Below are 22,035 nucleotides of genomic sequence, written 5' to 3'. Positions count from 1 at the left end.
GCCTCGTTCCAAGAAAAGGTGGAAACACCCTTGGGCGAGAAGCTGACTGTGGAAAAGGTGGCAACACCCCGCAGTTCAGGATAGTTGACTCATCAGCAGACCCTTTCCAACAAGTCATTTGAAGCCACCTCCCTTGGTGCACTGTTTCTGCAATATCAGTCCGTCTGCCCTTCTTAACAGACAACTTTTCTTACAAATCATTGAAGTATGCGATTTGTAGGCTACCTCCCTGGGTACGTCTCCTCTTCAAGATCCTGATGACAACAACAGCCGACATGATCTTCATCCTAACAGGATGGGGATGTGCATATGGGCTGCCCTCTATATCTATCAGAGAGTGAGAGAGAGTGTGGGGTGAGTGACCAGTTTTTCCCTTCAAATCAAATGAGAGGTGAGATGTGTGAACGGAGTGTTGCATGCACAGGATGGGCCTCTCAATGAAAAAAGCACAATCTGTTTATGTGCATTGCACCATAAGGCTCCCTGGCCTTCCTTCTTGCACTGTATACCAACACAGGGTGGGATGCACAGTTGCACCATAAAAAACGCACAAGACATACAACCTCAGCACAAGTGACTGTGAGGATTACATCAATGGGTTTTAGGAATGGGTTGCCCTCTGTATCTTTCAACAGAGCATGAGACAGAGGGTGAGCTGAGTGTGACTGGAGTTTCTTTAATCAATTAGCGAGAGATGAGGATTGAGAGACGTTGCGACCATTGGAGTCAGGTACGTTTCTGTTCCCTATGCATCCATGGGTTGGGTTTCTACTATCAGCACAGGACACGTCATTCTATTCTGTACACTGCACTGTAAGGCTCCCTGGCCTTCCTCCTTGCACCTATGCTAGAGGGGTTGGACGCACTGATGCACCATCAATTGTGCACCCTGGCATACTCTCTCTGCACCATCCCCTTGTCGATTCCTAAATCGGGTGTGAGCTCTAGGCTTCATTATTATTTCCTCGAGTGATGTTAGTAATGGGGCGAGTGATTGCTCTTTCATTCCATTTGAGTGATCGTGAGTTGAGTGCAATATCCCTCGTCATTGACGAATTTCCTGCGATTCCTTCAACCAGCTACCTCCCTGGGCTGCCTGTGGTCCCTGCCACGAAGGATGTGTGCTGTGATGACACCTGGGTACCTCCTGCAGTCGACAATGACACAAGACGCAGCCTTGATAGTCGACATTACTCCTTGGCAATATGGGCCAAGTTCTTCTAACCCTACACCTTCTGTTTTTCAGTGACGGTTATGTCTTAAGTGTGGGGATGTTCGTGGTTGGTCTGATGTGTAGTCCTAGGTCCTTGATGTTCGGTTTACCCTTCTTGCTAAGGTTTTAAGTGTGGGGACGCGTCCCTGCGCGTTTATGTTGCATACCTCCATGCATATACCTTGTTATGATCATGCATCTATGCCATGACTTCATTTTACCCTGATGGGGTCCCTTCCCCACTCTTCCATTCTATTTCACCCTGTCCTCGGAGTTATTCTTTGGCTGTTTTTCTTTATCCTTTGTTTTGTGATTTTTCCATGCGAATGCATCTTACGTTCACTGCGACTTACATCCAAACTTACAAACCTATTCGTCTCTTTGAACTGCCTATCTTTCCTTTTTACCAACCCTTGTTGCGATAGACGGTTCTCAAGTTATTAATTTTTGAAGCAATTTCTGTAAATTGGACAGTTTTCCATGTGAACATGTATTTACTGCTTCAAAACCCTAATCTGATGTGCCAACCCTGTCCTTCCCCTTCCCCCTGACATTTTTCCTTTTTACTCCATGTCATTTCGATGCACAGTTCATCCGTTATTAATTTTTGTGGGTTTTCGTGCCCTTTTCGTGTTTATTTTTCACATTTTTCCATGTGCATCTGCCCTATTTGCATCGGAATTCTAGTTTGATTTGACAATCGTGTCCCGTCAGTCTTTCCTCCACTTTTTTCTTTTTTCTCCTCCCTCTTCCGACTGTCGGATTTTTAGTTATTAATTTTTTCGAGTGTTTTCGGATGTGTTTCGTGTTTTTTCCTTATGAACCCCTCCTAATTCCCTTCCAACTGAGTTTTGATGCACCATCCTTGTGAATCCCTTTCTTATGGACATTTTTCCTTTTTACTGTCCTCTATTCTGGTGCACGGTTCTTTTCATATTAATTTACGAGTCTATTTTCGGGCCCATTTTTGGGGTTTTTCTCATGTGAACTCATCCTATCTCGACCGGAACTATGTTTTGCCATGATAGGTTGTTGGACACATTGTTCTGCACATTTTTCCTTCTTTCCGCACTTCGTTTCAATGCGCGAATTTTCCAATATTAATACTTGTATGTGTTTTCGGGCCTATTTCTTGTGTTTTTTCCATGTGAACACCTTGATTTTGCCCCGGAACCCAATGTTGCATGTTTCCATCATTTTCTCCTCGTCTCCAGACACATTTTTTCTTTCTACAGATTTTCGATCCAACGTACGGTTTGGGTTTTATTAATTTTTCTTCATTTTTTCCGTGTGACCGCCTTTCTCGTGTCACGCGTGAATGCGTCTGTTTCTGGTTTTACGCGCCTCAGGACACCCCCGTGGCGTCTGTGGCTCGCGCATCGCCGTCCCTGTCTCGTTTGATCCCATCCTTGGGTGTGTTCTTTTGAACACCTATATTCAATTTATTTTTATTAAAAAAATAAAATAAAAAAATCAAACACATAACAAACCAAATACACAAAATTAAAAAAATGATTTAAAAAAACAACTAACAAACAAAACCATGAAAATAAGAAAAAACCAAAGAAACCAACCACACCACTAAATTAAATTAAAATAATAATCATAATTTTAAAAAACATAAAAAAACAAATTTTTTACACAAAAAAAATAACACACAAAATAGTAATAAAATTTAAAAATAGAAAAAGAAAATAAAAACAAAAGAAAAGAAAAGAAAAACCTAACTGCCTTGCATGCGCGCCCGTGGCCCCTGTTGGTCGTCTTCCTTCCCTTGCCTCCCTCCATCCCTCTCCTTCCACCTCCTCCATCTCCTCTCCCGGCCATCGCTGCCCCTTCTCGCTGAGCCCCGCCATAACCGCTTCCTTCCACCCCTCCTCCTTCCCCCGCCGCCTCCTCCACTAGTGCCATCTCCCTCTCCCCTCTCCTCTCCTCCACTGTGCACCTCCTTCACCAGCTCCTCTTCCTCCTCCTCGCTCCTTTCCCTTCTCGCTCCTCTCCCTTGCTGCTCGTGGTGTTCTCCGACGTGGCCGCTGTCGTCGACGCTCCTTCCGCTCCTCTTCCTCCTCGCTCCTTTCCCTCCTCGCTTCTCTCCCTCGCTGCCCATGTTGTTCTCCGCTGTGGCCGCCGTCATCGACGCTCCTTCGGCTCCTCCTCCTCCTCCTCCTCCTACAGCGGCCTTCCCCCTTTGTCCACCCTGGTTAGTTACCCTAAACTAACCTTAGTTACACTAACTAACCATAGTTTCAACTGACTAACCTTAGCTTAACCTAACTAAAATTACTTCCATAGATTACATAGACTAACATTACTTAAACTAACTAACATTGACTAACATGACTACAACTAATCTAACTTAACAAACTCCACTAACCTAACTCACTTAATTGATTTAACACACTAACCTTACTTAATTGATTTTCCCAGACTAAGCTAACCTAATTAACTTAATCTACTCAGTCACCTAATTCACTTAGGTTACCTCCTTACAGCCTCTGTTTTTGCCCCTTCTTCTCCGTTGTCTTCCCGCTGTGTGGCCGTTCTCGCTGTATGGGTGTGCTAGCAGGCGTTCATGCATGAGGACGTGCTTCCGATTCGTCTGTGCGGTGGCGTATTGCAATCAACCGTTCACATGCAGTCATCCTCCGTTGTTCACACGCAACTCGGGTACTGCCTTTTATTTTCCAACCCGCAAAATACATAAAAATACACATAAAACACATAAAAACTCCAAAAATTCATTTAAGATTTAGAAAAATTGCAAAAAAATTTCTAAAAATTCACCAACATTGTTGAAATAATTTGGATTTTTTAAAGTGGAAATTTAAAAAAAAATGTAAAAAATTCAAAATGTAAAAATTCCTTCAAAATTGCATGTAAAATGAGTAAAATTCATTAAAAATTGGTAAAATTCAGAAATATTTCCAAAAAAATTCAAAAAATTTCACAAACCCCCTTGTTCCTTTTGCTAATAATTTCTCAATAGAAAATGCTTCCATAAATGGCAAAAATATTATTTGAAGCCAAAAACCCTGAATTTAATACTTCACCTTATGAAAATTTATTTTAAATTCCAAAAATTAGCTAGAAAATCATGTATAAATTACAACACATTGTTGACACTTGCTGGATTGCTGAAATTCCACCCTCATATTTCACAACATATTCATGTATCTTATATTCTGATTTAATTAATTAAAAAATAGAAAAAGAAAAAAATAACAAAATAAATAAACCGAAACCAAACAATATACACAATACAAACACACCTAAAATTTAAAGATGAAAAAAACAATAAATAAATAAAAAATAAAAAATAAAAATAAAAATGAATAAAAGTTACACTAACTAACCATAGTTTCAACTGACTAACCTTAGCTTAACCTAACTAAAATTACTTCCATAGATTACATAGACTAACATTACTTAAACTAACTAACATTGACTAACATGACTACAACTAATCTAACTTAACAAACTCCACTAACCTAACTCACTTAATTGATTTAACACACTAACCTTACTTAATTGATTTTCCCAGACTAAGCTAACCTAATTAACTTAATCTACTCAGTCACCTAATTCACTTAGGTTACCTCCTTACAGCCTCTGTTTTTGCCCCTTCTTCTCCGTTGTCTTCCCGCTGTGTGGCTGTTCTCGCTGTATGGGTGTGCTAGCAGGCGTTCATGCATGAGGACGTGCTTCCGATTCGTCTGTGCGGTGGCGTATTGCAATCAACCGTTCACATGCAGTCATCCTCCGTTGTTCACACGCAACTCGGGTACTGCCTTTTATTTTCCAACCCGCAAAATACATAAAAATACACATAAAACACATAAAAACTCCAAAAATTCATTTAAGATTTAGAAAAATTGCAAAAAAATTTCTAAAAATTCACCAACATTGTTGAAATAATTTGGATTTTTTAAAGTGGAAATTTAAAAAAAAAATGTAAAAAATTCAAAATGTAAAAATTCCTTCAAAATTGCATGTAAAATGAGTAAAATTCATTAAAAATTGGTAAAATTCAGAAATATTTCCAAAAAAATTCAAAAAATTTCACAAACCCCCTTGTTCCTTTTGCTAATAATTTCTCAATAGAAAATGCTTCCATAAATGGCAAAAATATTATTTGAAGCCAAAAACCCTGAATTTAATACTTCACCTTATGAAAATTTATTTTAAATTCCAAAAATTAGCTAGAAAATCATGTATAAATTACAACACATTGTTGACACTTGCTGGATTGCTGAAATTCCACCCTCATATTTCACAACATATTCATGTATCTTATATTCTAATTTAATTAATTAAAAAATAGAAAAAGAAAAAAATAACAAAATAAATAAACCGAAACCAAACAATATACACAATACAAACACACCTAAAATTTAAAGATGAAAAAAACAATAAATAAATAAAAAATAAAAAATAAAAATAAAAATGAATAAAAACACTAAGGTGCTTTTTTTTTCCAATCAGTGGTGTTTGTTTTTTTTTGACTGGATTCCTTGCATTTGGGGACTACTCCGTGCGCCTTCAATCTTTTGCATACACACCCCTATCACATATTTATTTTTAAGTTTTATTTATTTTGATTATCCCTTAATCACAATTAATTACTAAAATGAACTATATCACCCAGTTTTTCACACGTATTTGCGCTAAACATACATTTTTTTATAATTTAAAAATCATCCAGCCGTTCACTTTGCATGCGCTACGTGCGCTTAAGAGGCACCTTAATTTTTAATAAAAATGAACCAGCCGTCATAAAAAAAACAAATGCTGGCAAAAAAACACTCCACATTACCATTAATTTTTAATTAATGAATTTGCATTTAGAGACCCCAGTGTGGGAATCACAGTCTGGGTTTTGATAAAGCACCGTTTCACCCTAATAAATTGTAATTAAAAATTTAAGAAGGAATCGTTGTTTTCTTTTTAAGGTTTATAACTTAATAAAATGTCACCCATTGTTAATAATTTCTTAAAATGAACCCTTCATTAAAACAATTTCCCCTCATTGCACTTTTTTTCCCCCCTTTTTAATAAACACGCTTCATGGGATGGGCGCGTAAAGTCCTCTAAGTTGAAATTATTGGTCAAGGTTATGGTCCGGTCATGATTAGATTTTTATGGTATTATGGTTTGTTTATGTGCTACGATTACGGGTACGGTTTGAAGTTTTTCTTTCTTCTTTTGTGCCTGATACGGGGTTTTGGGTGCTTGCTTGTTGCATCGCATGAAGTTTTCAGTCGCATATGTGTAGAGGTCATGTCGAATTTTTTCTAGGATGTGGGTTGTTTGGGGTGGTAAATTGGTTAGTTACGTCTATGTGTGTATCCTTCTTTTGATTGATTTCTTTTTGATAGCCCTTTGGTTGTTTTGCAGGCATTCTTTGTGATTGTCTGTGTTGTGGTATGTGTGTTTTCCATTTGAATGGTGCCTCATGCTCCTCCTCCTATTCAGTGTGTCCCGTTGATCAGTAGGGATTATTTTTCCCTACTGGCTTTTGAGCCTATAGCGAAAACAAGACTTGCGACTTTCGTGGATGCTTCATTCCCATTGATTCCAGATGATCCATCCCTGTGTGATGAGTTTCTTGCATCATACAGTAAGAAGTTGGGCCTAGTTCATGGTGCTTCCATGGTATTGACACCCCGAGGGTTAGGGAAGGCTTTGTCTCTTCCCTACAAAGGAGAACCCTTTGTTACATCTAGGCAATTATTCTCCTATGATGAGATTTTCAAGCTGAGCTGTTGCAGAAGCAGACCAAAGAGATTCTGGATGTCAAGAAAGTGATAAATACTTCAAGAGTATCTTTTTCCATGATCATTGATACTCTTTGAAAGTTAGTTGGCCAGTTTCTCCAAGACAGGTTTATGCCTGCCAAAACACCATCCCATTATTTATCCAAAGAACTCTTTACAGCTTCCAGGATGGTGTTAAAAGGGGTGGCTATCGATTAGAGTACTTACCTGCTTACAAATATGGACCAACATTTTGTCAAAGTAACCAGAGAAAATGTCACAAATATCACTTATGGTTCTTACCTATATGCTTTCTTGACATACTTAGGTCTTAAGAAGGGACTGCTACATCTCCTCCATCTGAACCAGTACCTCCCCCTCCACCTTCAAAAGAGTCAGAACCTATTGACATAGAGGATCTTGATTCCCCTCCTCCACTGGTCATTCAGCGGAAGCGCATGAAGCGTGTGGCAGATAAAACTCCCTCAGTCATTCCTTCAGTCACAATTTCTACTACCTCTGGCAGTGACCTCCTTCCTTACCTCACATGTAACAATTTGTTCAGGGCACATAGAGAGGGTTCTTTGGAAATATCAGTCCCTTCACTGAATAGTTTAGTATTAGGAGATGCTATTCCATTCCTTTGTAATGACATCCAGAGTTCGATTGAACTTTCAGTGTGACAGCTTGTGTTCAACAACTGTATATTTCTTTCTATGAAGAACTGATGTAGTCCAAAGACCAGTTGCATAAGGCAATCTCAAAGTTATGCTTTACTAAAGACACACTTGCAGATCTATTTAAGCAGATGGAACAGCAGACCCAAATGATTGAGACCCAGAGAGAAAAAATATCTTCTTTGAAGATTCACTTAACAAAAGCTCAGTTAGATGTCACTAGAGTCTCGAAGGAGAAAGAGAAAATGTCCAAAGAAGCTCGAGAGTTTCAGACTCTTTTAGATGCAAAGCTGTTAGCCTTACAAACTGTTCATAACACAGTGGAATCAAAAGCTTCCCAGATTAAGCAGTTGCAAGACCAACTGGCACAGTCACGGTCCGTTCCTCCAAGCCCCAATGTTCCTATGATTTCTTCTATCTCTAAGCAAGACTTGGCAGTTCTCCAGAGACAGGCCACATTGTGTCCCTTGTTTTAAGATAAAGTGGAAAGATTGCAGTCCAAGATGGATTTGTTATGGTCTACATTTGAGCACTTTCAGGTGTATGTTCCTCCGGACCATTCTTTCTTTGTCCACTATCAATTGCAGAAGTTGGCCTTCTATATGAAGCTTTCAACGATGGATCTTCCTCTTTGGCCTTCTATATGAAGCTTTCAACAATGGATCTTCCTCTTCCAGAGGATGGTTGGAGTGGGGCTTGGTCTCTTGAGTTGCTGAGAGAAGTGGTCCGTATGGTTTTTGAATATTGTGTGACGATGGATACCATGTTGCTATCTTACATGTATCTACGAGGAGATCTGTTGATTTCAGTTTATGTAGATTTGGCCTGGTATGTGGGGGATGTGGTTTTGCAAGCTGTTCTGTGTGTCAACTATTTGGAGTTGCGGATAGATAACATGTTCCATTATTATTCTTTAAAAGTGGCTACTTGCCCTGACAATTCATGGCACTCAATGATTGATTCTGTGGTCCTGAATCAACGTCAGAGTACAGCTTCTACTTGTGTGCAGAGCGCTAACCAACAACTGACGGTGGATCTCTTAGCTTATCTTTCCAAAAACCATCCATTTGATTCATCCTTTTTTTATGCCCACCAAAGAAGATCTATTTTAGGTCCCTCTGTTCCTAGCCTATTATACTATTAACAAATGGCTCATTGCTACGATACCTATCTTTCCCTTTATCAAACTAATTCAGCGGCTATCTTACCTCTTCTTTTCCAACCTCAAGGTTTTCCTCAAATTCCTATATTTACCTATTATTCTTTTATCGAAGATCGAGTTTTTTCCCCTTCTCCACCATGCCCTTCACCATCTATCCATATACATTCTAGTTTTCCTGTTTATCAATTGACACATTTCCTAACTGATTCACTTAAATTTTCAGCCACTCCTTCTTTGGCCTATTCCTCCTTTTATGATTTTGGCTACCCATCTCTTCATCCTCTTTTACTTATTCCACTTCCATCTCCTGCCACTTCTATTTCTCAACCCCCTCAGTTGGTTAGTGAGTACGAAGGATTTGATCAATAGATTCCAAGAAGAAGAGGATGGAGCTCGATTGATTCTCTCACAAGACCCCACATAAATTGGCCAATAATTCCAAGGGAGTGGACAACTACTAATCAAGCATACCAGAATTACCTCCATTTTGCTCACCAATATTCACAATATCTAGATCCTTCAGTGAGATTGACAAGTCATTTTTCTTGGTATCTAGCATACATGCATAGGCATTTCCATAATGATCAAAAGGCCATTCCAAAGCTTTGTATGAATGTCAATGTGAACATTGATTCCCAATAGTTGGATGCCCTCTATTTTCATACCCTATGTCTCCCTAGTAGATACATTGTTTTGCTAGAAAGGATGTGCTGCCTGCAGTTCTTTCAAAATCCTCCAAAGATATTTGTGGATGAGTCCTTCTCCATGGATCGTTTTCGAAACCACCAAGCCTTCAAAAGGGATCACCTTCATTGAAGCCTTTGCAATGTATTGTGGATGATTCTTAATAATATATATCTCTTTTTGGAGGTGTCATTCAGATGGTTGTGTTTGTGTTTGTGTGTGTTGTAATGATTGTATGTGATGAGATTGTGCTGATTGCGAATAATTTATTCGAGAGCTCTTTTCAAATTGTTACTGATGGATGGACACCTATGGTGGAAAGCTGAAGAAGAACCTCTTATATCCTTTACAAATTTGTTATGACTTTCAATTGATTATCAAATGAGTTAATGAATAACGAAGTTTTCCTTTACTAGTTTTTTAAAATCAGATACAGGTAATAAGTTGGGGTCGTGGTTTGGAGAGATTATTGAAGATCCTACAGAAGATAAAATTGAGCTCTTTAGTGAACTTATATTCTTCTTTTCCTTAGGTCGCGAGGACGCTTCCTTTCTAAGTGTGGGGATATGTTGAGAGTGGAAAAAGACAGAATTTTTGACTGATTTTTGTTGATTTTGAGGTCTGAATGATTGATTTTTGATGGATTTAGAGTGATGTATGGTTGTTAAAGGAAGTATTTGAGAATGTTTTGGATGATATTGATTATGTTTTGGAAGTTCATGATGATTTTCAGTGGAGATATGAAGCTCTATGATGTTCTGATAGGTTCTGATTGGTTATGTATACCTTCTGTATAACTTTTGTTTTGTTTTGATTTTCTTTTGTATGAAGCATGGATTGATGATTGATGAAGGTTGAGATCTTTTGGAAGATTATTGAATAGTATTTGATAGTTTGGAATGATTTTAGTATGAGTTATGAGGTTTTGATGAGCTTCTGTAACCCTCTGTAAACCTTCTGTAGAGCCTCTGTCTCTGCTTTGTAACTATTCTGTATCTGCTCTGGTACTGTACTGTACTGTTCTGTAGACTTTCTGTAAGTGTTCTGTAGAATGTATGTGTGACTTTGGAAAAGTTTTCTAACTTTTGGAAAGGATGAATCTAAGTTCAAAAGAGCTAAACAAATGGAAGAAGTAGCTGTTGAAGACTGAAGAGAAGATTAAGTGATAGTGACAGTAGTGAGCTGTGAAGGGACACTATAGTGGATCTGGTGACTCTTCATATCAAACATACCTCTTGGGAGGTGTATCCACGACCTAAGAAGGATTGTTGAGAGTTATTATGAGAGTATTGTAGTGAGGATATGATGTACTATTGAGAGAGAGAGAGCAAGAGATAGTCATTTTCTATCAAAACAGTGTAACTGTATATGAGAGATTGAGAGAGAGAACTATGAAGACATTGAAGATGAATACTATGTGATTTATTTCCATTCAAAAATGGTGTATTCTTTTATGTTCATTTTTATATTAAAGGATTCCATGAAGATGTTGAAGATTATGGTTGATTCTATCAAGTCCGTGGGAGATATCTACTATGATGCTACGTGAAGATTTGTTGTTTTCTTTGTTTTGGTCATCAGAAGAATGAAATAAAAGCTTGTTGATGCTACAAGATAGATTTTCTTGCAGTAGAATCCCCTTTTCCTTGGTGTTCCTTTTGCGGCTCCAAAAAGATTAAATGCATGTATCAAGAGGATTTAGTTGCACCTAGTTGCCATGCGATAAATTCATGCATAGCATAAACAACATATAAGGTTTCAAGAATTGTCAACTTCCCATCCTCGCAATAGTGGATATGTTTTCATCACATTGAAGGTATATATTGGGCTTGGATGTTGGATTGCATGGCAAACAATCTAGCCAAAAGGAAATTCATTTTAGGAACTCTAGACATTTGCCCAAGCTCTTGCCAATGTCACGAACTAATAGCTCATATTCAATAGATTGGTATCTTGATGATGTGCGTAGTTAGTACAAACAATGGTCATAAGGATTAAAACTAGGATGCCTTGAGATCCCTCTAATAACTACTATATTATCAATCCGATTCGGGGTTAGGCTAGATACAAACAATAACTCCAGGCCTCAAGGGCAAGTGGGGAGCTCAAGGATTAGAAAACCCTAAGTCAAAGGAAAGACATGATACTTTCATACTTGTCGGGAAGAATGTGGGTTTGTTGATCAATGTAAGTGATCAATAGAGCTTACATCTTGTATAGTTGTACGAGACCTTAACACATGCCTTAGCCAAAGGAAGGGAGTGTTAAGTAAAATTTTACATAGTCATCCCAAGGGGGAGAGCGAATGTGCAGATGGAAATGTTATCACGCTTATTCTTGCATTGTTTTGGGAAAATACCATTGGTTTTGTTAAACAACATCCTAAAATCTTTTACGATCAACTGATTGTTGGATTGCCATTTGGATGATTATTCCAAGTGCTTGTGATTGATGGTAAATTCATGGCGGGGGTCTCCGTGATGACAAATTGCCATTGGGATAAAGGAAATTTTTCTTGGAAGATGATATTAGGCTGACTGCCTTGACTGCGCTTGATTCTTAAATGAATTAATTAAGGAAAGTTCTTTGCATGGGTGGATCACCTCCATGATCGCACCGCGGATCAACCCGATAATGACACTACTCGATTCACTGGCCGAAGGTTGAGTCGTGAAAAGGCCAACCAAGGGAATAATGTTTCACTCCTAGGTAGCTTGTGGGTCAGGTGGAGCTTTGGACACCCCTTTCCAAGTCCAGAATGGAGTTGAAAGACCTCCGTGGCCCCAACATTTGTGGCATTGGAAGATCCTATTCTAGATAAAGGATGAAAATTGTGGTGCCATGTGATTTGGAACGGTTACTTCTGCAAGGTAGAAGGGACATATAAATTCTCCTGTATGGGCAGAAGACAAAGATTAACTTGAAGATAAGTTAAGGAACTTGTTTGTTAAAACGACAGCTTGCTCTGTTTTTGTGTCAGTGCTATAAATTACGTGAACAAACCTTGTTCCCTAAAAGGATTAATTAAGGAAACTGATTTTAAATGTCACAAATAAATGTTATAGGACCTAATTAAATAACTAAAGAACGCCTATTGAAGGAAACTAGTGGGTGGAGCCCCTGACGGGTCCATCCTATGGCAGGGTGGTCCCACAGAACTGGGAGGCTTCTCACCAGGTTTTACTGACATCTGACGGTAGGGTGGTCACAAAGAATTGGGAGGCTTCTCAGCAAGTTTTACCGACATTCGATGATAGGGTGGTCCCAGAGAACTAAGAGGCTTCTCAACAAGTTTTACTGACGTTCGAGGATAGGGTGGTCCCAGAGAACTAGAAGGCTTCTCACCAGGTTTTACCGACATCCGACGGCAAGGTGGTTCCTGAGAACTGGGAGGCTTCTCACTAGGTTTTACCGATGGCAAGGTGGTCCTAGAGAACTAGGAGGCTTCTCACCAGGTTTTACCGACCCTTAGGAATTATTAGCTTAGAACCCCGATTCATGCAATTTTAGGAGACCAGAATGGGACTATGCCCTATGGGTAGAGTCGTCGAGCAGTGCATCCCTCTCGTTTCCCATTCTCTTTGAACCAAGTGCTGCATGGGTCTACTTCGGCTTGGGTATCTCTCTGTAAAGTAGGATGTCTCGACGCTAGAATGTTGTCAGGAGACCTTGACCACTACAGACTCAAATTTCAGGTGGATTCCAGTGGGTTCGGCCGTGAATGTTTCGTTGCGAGGCGGACTTGAGAAACCTTAGGTGACAAACCCACGTAACATTCCATGGGAGTGCTAGGTAGTGTCGCTTAGATTCGTCTCTCAATGGACAGCTAAAAACGTGCCTGGACAGCCAATAGATGGCACGTTACAATTATGTATATATAAATATTGTTTGATTGCTACTAGCTGTGTTTTCTAATTAATAATAAATTAGAAATGGTGGCAAGCCTTTGCATATATGATTGTAATAGGATGTCAGCTACAGCATATTTGGCTAGCTTTCTTGCTCGCACTAAATACTGGCCTTCAAGTGTTATTACATCATCATTGAAAGGGTCAATGTTCATTACAACAGCTTCTTGGCTTTTCATGTATTTTATTGCTCTCAATTTTAAGTTCATACATAATGAATGAAATATTTATTGTATGCAGAACTATGGACTGATGTATAAATTTCACTCCTAGGCATGGTGACAAGAGAGGAGATTCTACCGTAGATACAAGGGTTAATAGTGTATTTTATTTAGTATGTCAGGTAGTTAACATCCTAAAGGAACCTCAACATCACCAATTTCTTTCTCTATATTGCAAAATTCTTGCAAAACACGGTATAGGTTGGAGTTTGTGCAAACTTGTGATGACTGCTTGTTGCAGACCCAAGTAGTCTACTAAATCATAGTTTTTTGAAATGATGGATTTTTTTGTCCACAAGTTGATATGTATGTTCTATGTTTCAGAATGAAAAAACTGATGGAAGATCCAGAGCATTGTGTTACTCTTCATAATTTGCACATTGAACAGCATAATATGAATCCTCAATACATTTATACAGAAGTTTGGCTAGTGGAAAACAATAACATCATCTTATCTTCTACCCTAATTTACTCTCTGTCACTCTATCACTTATTTTCTTAGTTCATCTCACACAGTCCTCTCTCTTTCCCCCCTCTCTCTCTCTCTCTCTCTCTCTCTCTCTCTATGAATTGATGCTTAAGGATTAAACAACAACTATGAAGAATAATAACATCACAGAGATTGAAAAAATAAAGATACCTCCATTATCACTTGATTGCTTGTAGTATAGAGTTAAAGGCAATTAATTTTTACACTAGTCTGAAGAATACAAGGTTTGTGTGAGACATACTTTGACACAAGTGTGGTTGTTTCAGTTATGTCTACCATCTGTAGTAGTGAGAGAATTCATGAAGCATGCTAGCTCATTGCATCATGTATACACTAGCATGTCAAAAGAAATCAGTAGGATGATTGAGACTGAATCTGCCAAGAGTTTTGGTTGTTGATAGGCTCAATATGTTTTCCCCCTTTGATCCTTATTTACTTAAGCATATAGACATATAATAGAATCTACAAGAAGCTTATGAATCCTTCAATGCTTTGGTATGATCTGGATCTTTAAATGAGCTAAATTGTGGTTAATGCATGCAGATTCATAAGGCCAAACTTTACTTTCTAGTCAATGTGGTACATTTTGAATGGGTAGAATAGAGACCTGATGATGATGAGAGTGAATTGGAAGATGATTTTGAATTTGAAGACACTAGTGATTATTTTGTAAAGGAAGGGCTATAGTATTTTATTCATCAAAGCCTAGAAAGTAGTAGGAGCCTTAGATAACTCGTAAGGCATCACTAATAAATTGTAGAGACCCCTCTCAAGGCAAAAATCAGTCTTATCCTCATCCCTCTCTTTCCTTTTAATCTTATGATAACCTAAATCAAACTCAATCTTGGTGAATACTTTAGCATCTTTGAGTTCATCCAAGAAATCATCTATATGAAGGATGGGATATCTATTCTTTGTGGTGCACTAATTGAGATCCCTATAATCATTGTACATATGGAAGGATCCATCCTTCTTCTTGACTTACAGCATTGGTGAAGCAAATGGAGACTAACTTGGCTAAACCATAACTATATCCAAGAGCTTTTTCACCTCCCTTTCCAACTCTTCTCTTTCACACTTGGACAACCTGTAAGGTGATTTACTAATAGGGTTAGTTTCAAGATCTAGGTCAATCAAATGATCTACTTCACGTTTTGGTGGCAAAGAAGAAGGAAGTTGAAAAACCATCTTTATACTCTTCCAACAACCTACAACAGACAAGGACCCATTCCTTTAGAAGAGTTAGAAGATTGCTCTTCATCCACTTTTGACAAAGTTACATGACTTAGCATTGATCTCCTTTTGAATCTTCTTTAGGTTGATTAGCTCTATACTTTTCCTTTTAATATCATGCAATACTACTTGCTTTCCTTTTTGCATGAACTCCATCTATTTCTTTTCTAGGTCCATTAAAAACTTCCCAAGGTATCTAAGCCAGTCACATCCAAGCACTATATCAATAGGACCCATTTTCAAAGTAATAAGATTAATATGAGTGGTACATGATGAGGATAAAACAATAGCAATATGTGGGAAATCTCTATGGTTGATCTCATGAGCTCCATTAGCTACCTAAATGCGTAAGGAAGACACCATCTCAAAAAGAAACAATTTCAGTCCCTCAAGGGATTTAGTATTCCCTATATCTATGAGGATATGAGCAACTCTCCCATTAATACAACCCTTGAGTCAAAGTGTATTGTCTCCCTTAGAACTAGTCCATGCATCATGAGAGATGACGCACAAACTTGGAGAAGAATGATAAGTCCAAAGATTATATATAGTAACCACCAAGGTCAAATGGAAATCCATCCATAGGACCATAATACTTATCATGGCTATCCTATTCATTTCCATCTGCTTTTTCACAATTTATCCCATCCTCATTTTGCATGATACTAGCATGTGGCTCATCTTCTGAATCATCTTCAATGATCATACTCATTCTTACATTCTTTGCTTTACACTTAGACTTATGATTAGTTGTCCACTTTTCTCCATATTTGAAATGTCATAATCCTTTAGCAAACATGTCCTTTGGCCTATCATTTGTAATAGGTCTCCCTTGTGCATGTGGATGAAGCTTTAGCATTGAAATCCATCCTCTTTTTCTCAACTTTCCCATAAGCAATAGGTCTAAAATTTTGGCCTTGTTTTGATACATATGCTGTAGGAAATGTGGGAATCCTATTGTAGGTATTAAGTAGCCTTCTAGGAATCCTAATTCCATCTTTTTCTTGTCCAAATGATTGCATACCTCTCGTAGGATGATTGAATTGATTTATACCTCTTGTTTTTTGCTAAAAACTCCTATATTTTTTGTTGTACCTTTCTACATATTGAATGACATCATGTATGGAGATCGGCTTCATAGCTCCAACTTTGGATTATAGGGTTGGATCAAGATCAATGACATATTTATTCAGCTTTGCTCCATCTTAAATTCTATCTTCATATATTGATAAATGAATTGGAATACTCTCTGACTAATTGCCCCTTTTTTGTAAAGAGTACCAACTCCTTTTCCAATGATGAGATGAAAACTTCAATCGTGGCTCTTTTCAATGCTTCCCAAGTCAAAAATACTTGCCCTATTTTTGCCATATACTACCATCACATATGTGCATACTACACTCCAAAATAAGGGTTACATAACATGCTTTTAATTCTTTCGATCGTGGATAATTTGATTGTGGATATATAGCAAAGTAAATCTATAGATTGTCAAACCACTCTTCAAGCTTCGTGGGTGATGAATTATCTCCTTTGAAATTTAGAATAGTAATCTTCTCTTTATATTTCTTATCATAATGGTGTGGCTACCCATGTATAACATTTGGTGCATTTTTATGTACATCCCCATATGATGTGTTCTATTTATATCATTGCTCCATGATCCTTAAGTAGCATTAGGTTGCTGTCCCATTGAGTTATTCATTCCAACATATGCTTGTTGTTATGCAAAATGAGTGTGTGGCATAGGTGGCTACCCAAAATGATTAAAAGTATTTCCTTGATCATGTGGTGGAGCATATGGATTTACATTTGCATGGTGTAGTTGCTATCCATAAGATTTGTGTCCTCCAATGATCATTTCCAAGAGAGTGTTGTTGTCCAAATAAGTGATGCTACCTACCCAAATGAGTATTGCTGCCCATTAGAGTATCCATGAGATAATCTTCTTTCTTCATGTCTTTCCTCATGTAGATATTGATGATTGAAATCAAATCTTCTAGGAGTATTTGATTGATGTCCACCTTGTCCATAAAAAGACTTGTAAAAGGGGTCACACCCATGAAAATCTTCATCTTGCCTTTGGCTCTCGTGAATCCCCTCAAACTAATCATTAGATCTTGAATTGGTAGGACCCTTTTTCTTAAACTTTGATTGATATGGTTGGTTCAATTCATTGACTTGGGAGGGCTTCACAACCTCAAAGTTAAGTCCCATTAGTTGAATTACCTAGAATGAGATAATGAAATGGCACCCAAGGTTCGTTTGTAAAATGTACCACATAATAGATAAAGTCTAAGAAGGATTAGGAGTAGGCACAAAGTAAAGTTATGCATTGGCTATCTATGAGTATCACAAATAGTATGATGAGCTATTTGCAAGAATCTAAAATCCTAGCTATTGCATGGAAGAATTTGGCAAGATTATTTGAAGCAAATACAAAGGTGAAAAAGGTGTAGCTCAAGTCAAAGTTGAATCAAGTGAAAAGAGGGAAGCTATACATCATCAATGATGATTATGCATTTAAAAACAAGAGTATTGTGGAGGCTCTTGGACCTATCAATGTAACAATTGATGATGATGATGATGTTGAGAAAGCATGTTTAGGTGGACATGGAGATGATTATATGAGCTTCAAGTCATCTACAAATATCGAGGATGATATCCTTAACTTTGCAGATTTGATTTCTATGCTAATACTTGAGGAGAGAAATCTTGGCTTGGAATCCTCTTCTTCTTAAAGAAAGCATAAATTTGAACACCATATTTTACTCTACTAGCAAATATAGATATCATGATCAAGGCCAAGGTGGTAGTCTTTGTCAAAGTAATGTGCAACAAAATATAGGAGGATAATCCCAAGGAAGAGAGAGCTAAAGAGAAAGAATTATGGATTTTAACAAGTAACAAAATTTTGGTGATACTAAGGAATACTAGCATTTTAAGTGAGAAAGGCCACATTTCTAAGAGCTCTATCAAAAAGAAGACTAAAATAAGAAATGAAAAAAGTAGTAAGGTAACTATACTTCCATTAGCAGAAAAATGATGATAGAAGTGAGTAGATGTCTATCATGCAATATTTTATGAATATTATGACATCTAATATTTTTTGTAAGAATAATATATGGTATGTAGATTCACGTTCCTATAGCTATATGTGAGTGGTGATTTTTGACTCCATGAAGTGCTTAAAATTTGCAAAAAATCAAAATTTCAAGGGAAAAATAGGCTTCGTCGAAGGCAGCAGTTGTAGTCAATACGATTTTAAGCAGCAAGCAGCCGATGGGCTCCAAAAATGCTTTAAAGACCCACTGAGTGATGGTTGGGGAATTTTCATAATTTCCCATGATGCCGGATTGGATCTCAAGAGATGCCAGATAGTGAAGGACTTCGAGATGGACATGCAAGATTTTTCACAGTGCGAATTGAATGTCGGACGGCCAAAGACAAGGCAAATGGTCAAACTTGGTGAGAAGGGGCCCAAAAGGAGAAGTGAAAGGGAGTGATCTTTGGGGCCACCCCCCAAAATTGATTTTTTAGGGGGGGGTCTTTTTTTTTGCACACAGCAGAAAAATGGCACCATACTCCCCTCCTCCATGAAAAAATTGAGATGGGGGACTAAAGAACAACCCCCCCCCCCCCCCCCCCCCCCCACAATTGCAGCAGTGATCTTGTGTCTTTCTTTGCCATCCATCACCACTCTCTGCTCCTCTAATGGTTGTCTAAACATAGAGATCAAAAACTAGTATTTCTCTCTCCTCCCTCTCTCTCTCCCCTCTATGGGTTGTTCATGCACACTATCTTGAAGGAAGGATCGGGAAGGAGATTAAAGCAAATGATGATGGAGATTAATAGAGATGTTGAAGATTGATGTGCAGCATGGAAATGAGAGAAATAGAGGCTCTGTCCACTGGTCACACGGTCATTTAATGCGTCTTGGGTTTCTTAGAAACATAGTATGACTATTTTTTTATGAAGGAAATAAAGGTATTTTTGATATTTTACGATGGAAATGTTCTTATGTAATGAAAAATTGTTTGAGTGCTGGTTGCATCATGTTTAATTGCTGTCTATCAGAAAATTCTGCTTTCATAATGATTTACATGCGCTATTTAAATCCCGCAAAAATCAAAATGCAGTTTTTAAGGGTAAAATGTTGGTTTCGTCGTTTCGGGTGGGTAAAATGTGTTCCTATGGGGAAAAATGGAAAATAAAATTGAAATTTAGTATGATGAAATGATTGGTATAAGGAAAATAAAAAAATAATAGTGATTATTATCAAATAAATGCTAAAAATAAGAGAAAATAGGAAAAAATAGAAATACGCTTTATAAAAATAATAAAAAAATATAATGAGTATTTGTGAATGTATGGTAGGGATGGAGCATGAGGTTTAGTCTCAGTTTTCCCTATCTTTTTGTCAAAGTTCGTGATTTATTGCTTTTCATACATCAAAACATGACCAAATGAACCCCTACACCTATGCAATGGAAGCACTACCTAAACGTAGGGGGTGGGGTGTTTGAATTATGCGATTTGGGTGCTGTTTATTGTTGATTTTTCTTATGCATATCATGATATAGGGTTCGCTGTATTTTAATTAAGAGTATAGTAGCATGAGCATTGTCTCGGTGCTATCCTTACATCGCCACAAGAAGTTAGTAAAGGAGCATTGGAAAGCTTGGTTGCACACGACACGTTTCTAATTGAAAATTATGTTTGAGCGCATTAGGATAATCCACTTTTGCATGTGCATATCAACCATGGTATTGGAATATGAAGAATTAGATGCATAGCACTTGTTTTTCGTTATGATGACCTACGCTTGAGTGTGGAAGACGTCCTAAGCTGTAGGCTAGTCAATAATTTTCTTAGGGAATTATTTGGTAAGGACACATGGTATCTCCTGGAATACGTTTAAAATAAAAGAGTGGAGCTTGTATCATGTGTATCTTATGTTGGAGCGACGCATCTTGGGGCCAATCCTCGAGGTGTAGGAGAGTCACAGTGGAGCCGCAGCAGTCAGCCGAGAGGTGCTTTCCTATGTTTATGCTACGAGGTATTATGCCTATATGTTATGGGATCTCCCTCTCAGGAGAAGGGATGGTAAACATTGAACTATGACCTAATAAAAACACAAAATCAACATTAGCATTTAGTGTAGAGTGAGTCTCAGACACTCCTGGCCCGCGAGGCCATGTGGTGGGGTTGTCTATTGTGTGCATGAGGTCTAGCTAGTGCCGTAGCCAATGTCGGCCCATTTTAGGTTCCATCAGTGGTGCATTTGTCAGGAGCCGCCAATAAGTGGTGGTTCCAAATCTAGGGTTTCTAGGGACCAAATAGTCAGTTTATGTTCTCTGACAAGAACCGTCAAGACGAAATACAAAAAGTGAAACGTACTGAGAGGGATAGACGGTTGGAGATTCTAAGGCGCTATTCTCCTCAAAGGAGTAGCCCACTACGCATAGGCGACAATGGTTCTAATAACCTAAGTGTCATAAGCAGCCCTTTGAGTGCAAGACAAAGTCTTAGTACTTACCTTCTCCCAATCAATCAACCCACTTCGAGTGGGGGTGTAGTTTTATCTACTCAAACTCCTGTTGTCAATCCAGTTGTAGCCATGGCATAACCCATCACAATTCCAGTAGGGACACTGGATATACCAGCATTAGGAGCACCGTTGCCCATCTTCCATGGGTTAGCAGAAGAAGATGGAGAACTCCATATTAAGGAGTTTCAAATGCTCATGTTCAACTATCGAATCTAAGACGAAGGACACTTAATGATGTTCTTCAATATGACATTAAAAGGAAGGGTAGTACTATGGTATCATGATCTAGAGGCCGGAACCATAACTAGCATTGACCAATTCTTCACGGCCTTCCGTAGAGAGTTTGCCCCTGAGAGGGGTGGACAGTATTGGTTGTGTGTCTTGAATGTAACACGCCAAGAGCCAAATGAGAATGTCCAAGCCTATGCCAAGAAACTAAAGCAAGTTCTTCGCAAACTTAATAGTTATATCCCCATTCCATCGGCTACACAGTTGCAATATTTCCTACATGGATTAGATTTCAACATCCAAGTGCAACTGAGTAGTGTCACTTTGGCCGACATTGACACTGCTATTACCCAAGCAGAAGGAGTAGAGTCGCGCTTGCAAGTGGCTTATGTAGCAAGTATAAATTGGAATGGTAATAATTTTTGGCATTGACCAACAGAAGTCAAGGGAACCCCATGTCAAATGCGAATTGAAGAGGGAGTATCATGCCAAATTTTCATGTGTTACCAACTCCTCCTAATCTGACTATGCCTATGGCTAGTCAGATGGGCCCACTAAATGGTGGAGGCCAAACAAAAAACCCGATTGTTGTCCCATTAGGTCAGCAGCCAATTCCTAATCAAGTGGTTAGGCTGATGGGACGACAGAAAGACAATTGCGGCTATGAGTCGAGTGCCTCTAATGTCCTTGGCAAAGTTAAGGACATGATGAAGCACTACATCGATATGATTAGCGAACATTATAGACAAATAGCTGTGGATGTCAATTTCCTTAAGAAGCAGCAGAATTTGATAGTGAGTTGACGCCCTAAAAAGGGTGTCCCCTCAAGATTTAGTTGTAAGTGCTGTGGTGGCCAACATTTTCCTAGGAATTTTCCGAATGTCAAATGTGATATTTGCAGAAAGTCTGGCCACT

Source organism: Lygodium microphyllum, chromosome 1 (assembly GCF_053477565.2).
Source record: "Lygodium microphyllum isolate KBCC chromosome 1, Lygodium_microphyllum_v1.1.10, whole genome shotgun sequence".
Classification (NCBI taxonomy): Eukaryota; Viridiplantae; Streptophyta; class Polypodiopsida; order Schizaeales; family Lygodiaceae; genus Lygodium; species Lygodium microphyllum.
This window is presented reverse-complemented; position numbering follows the sequence as displayed.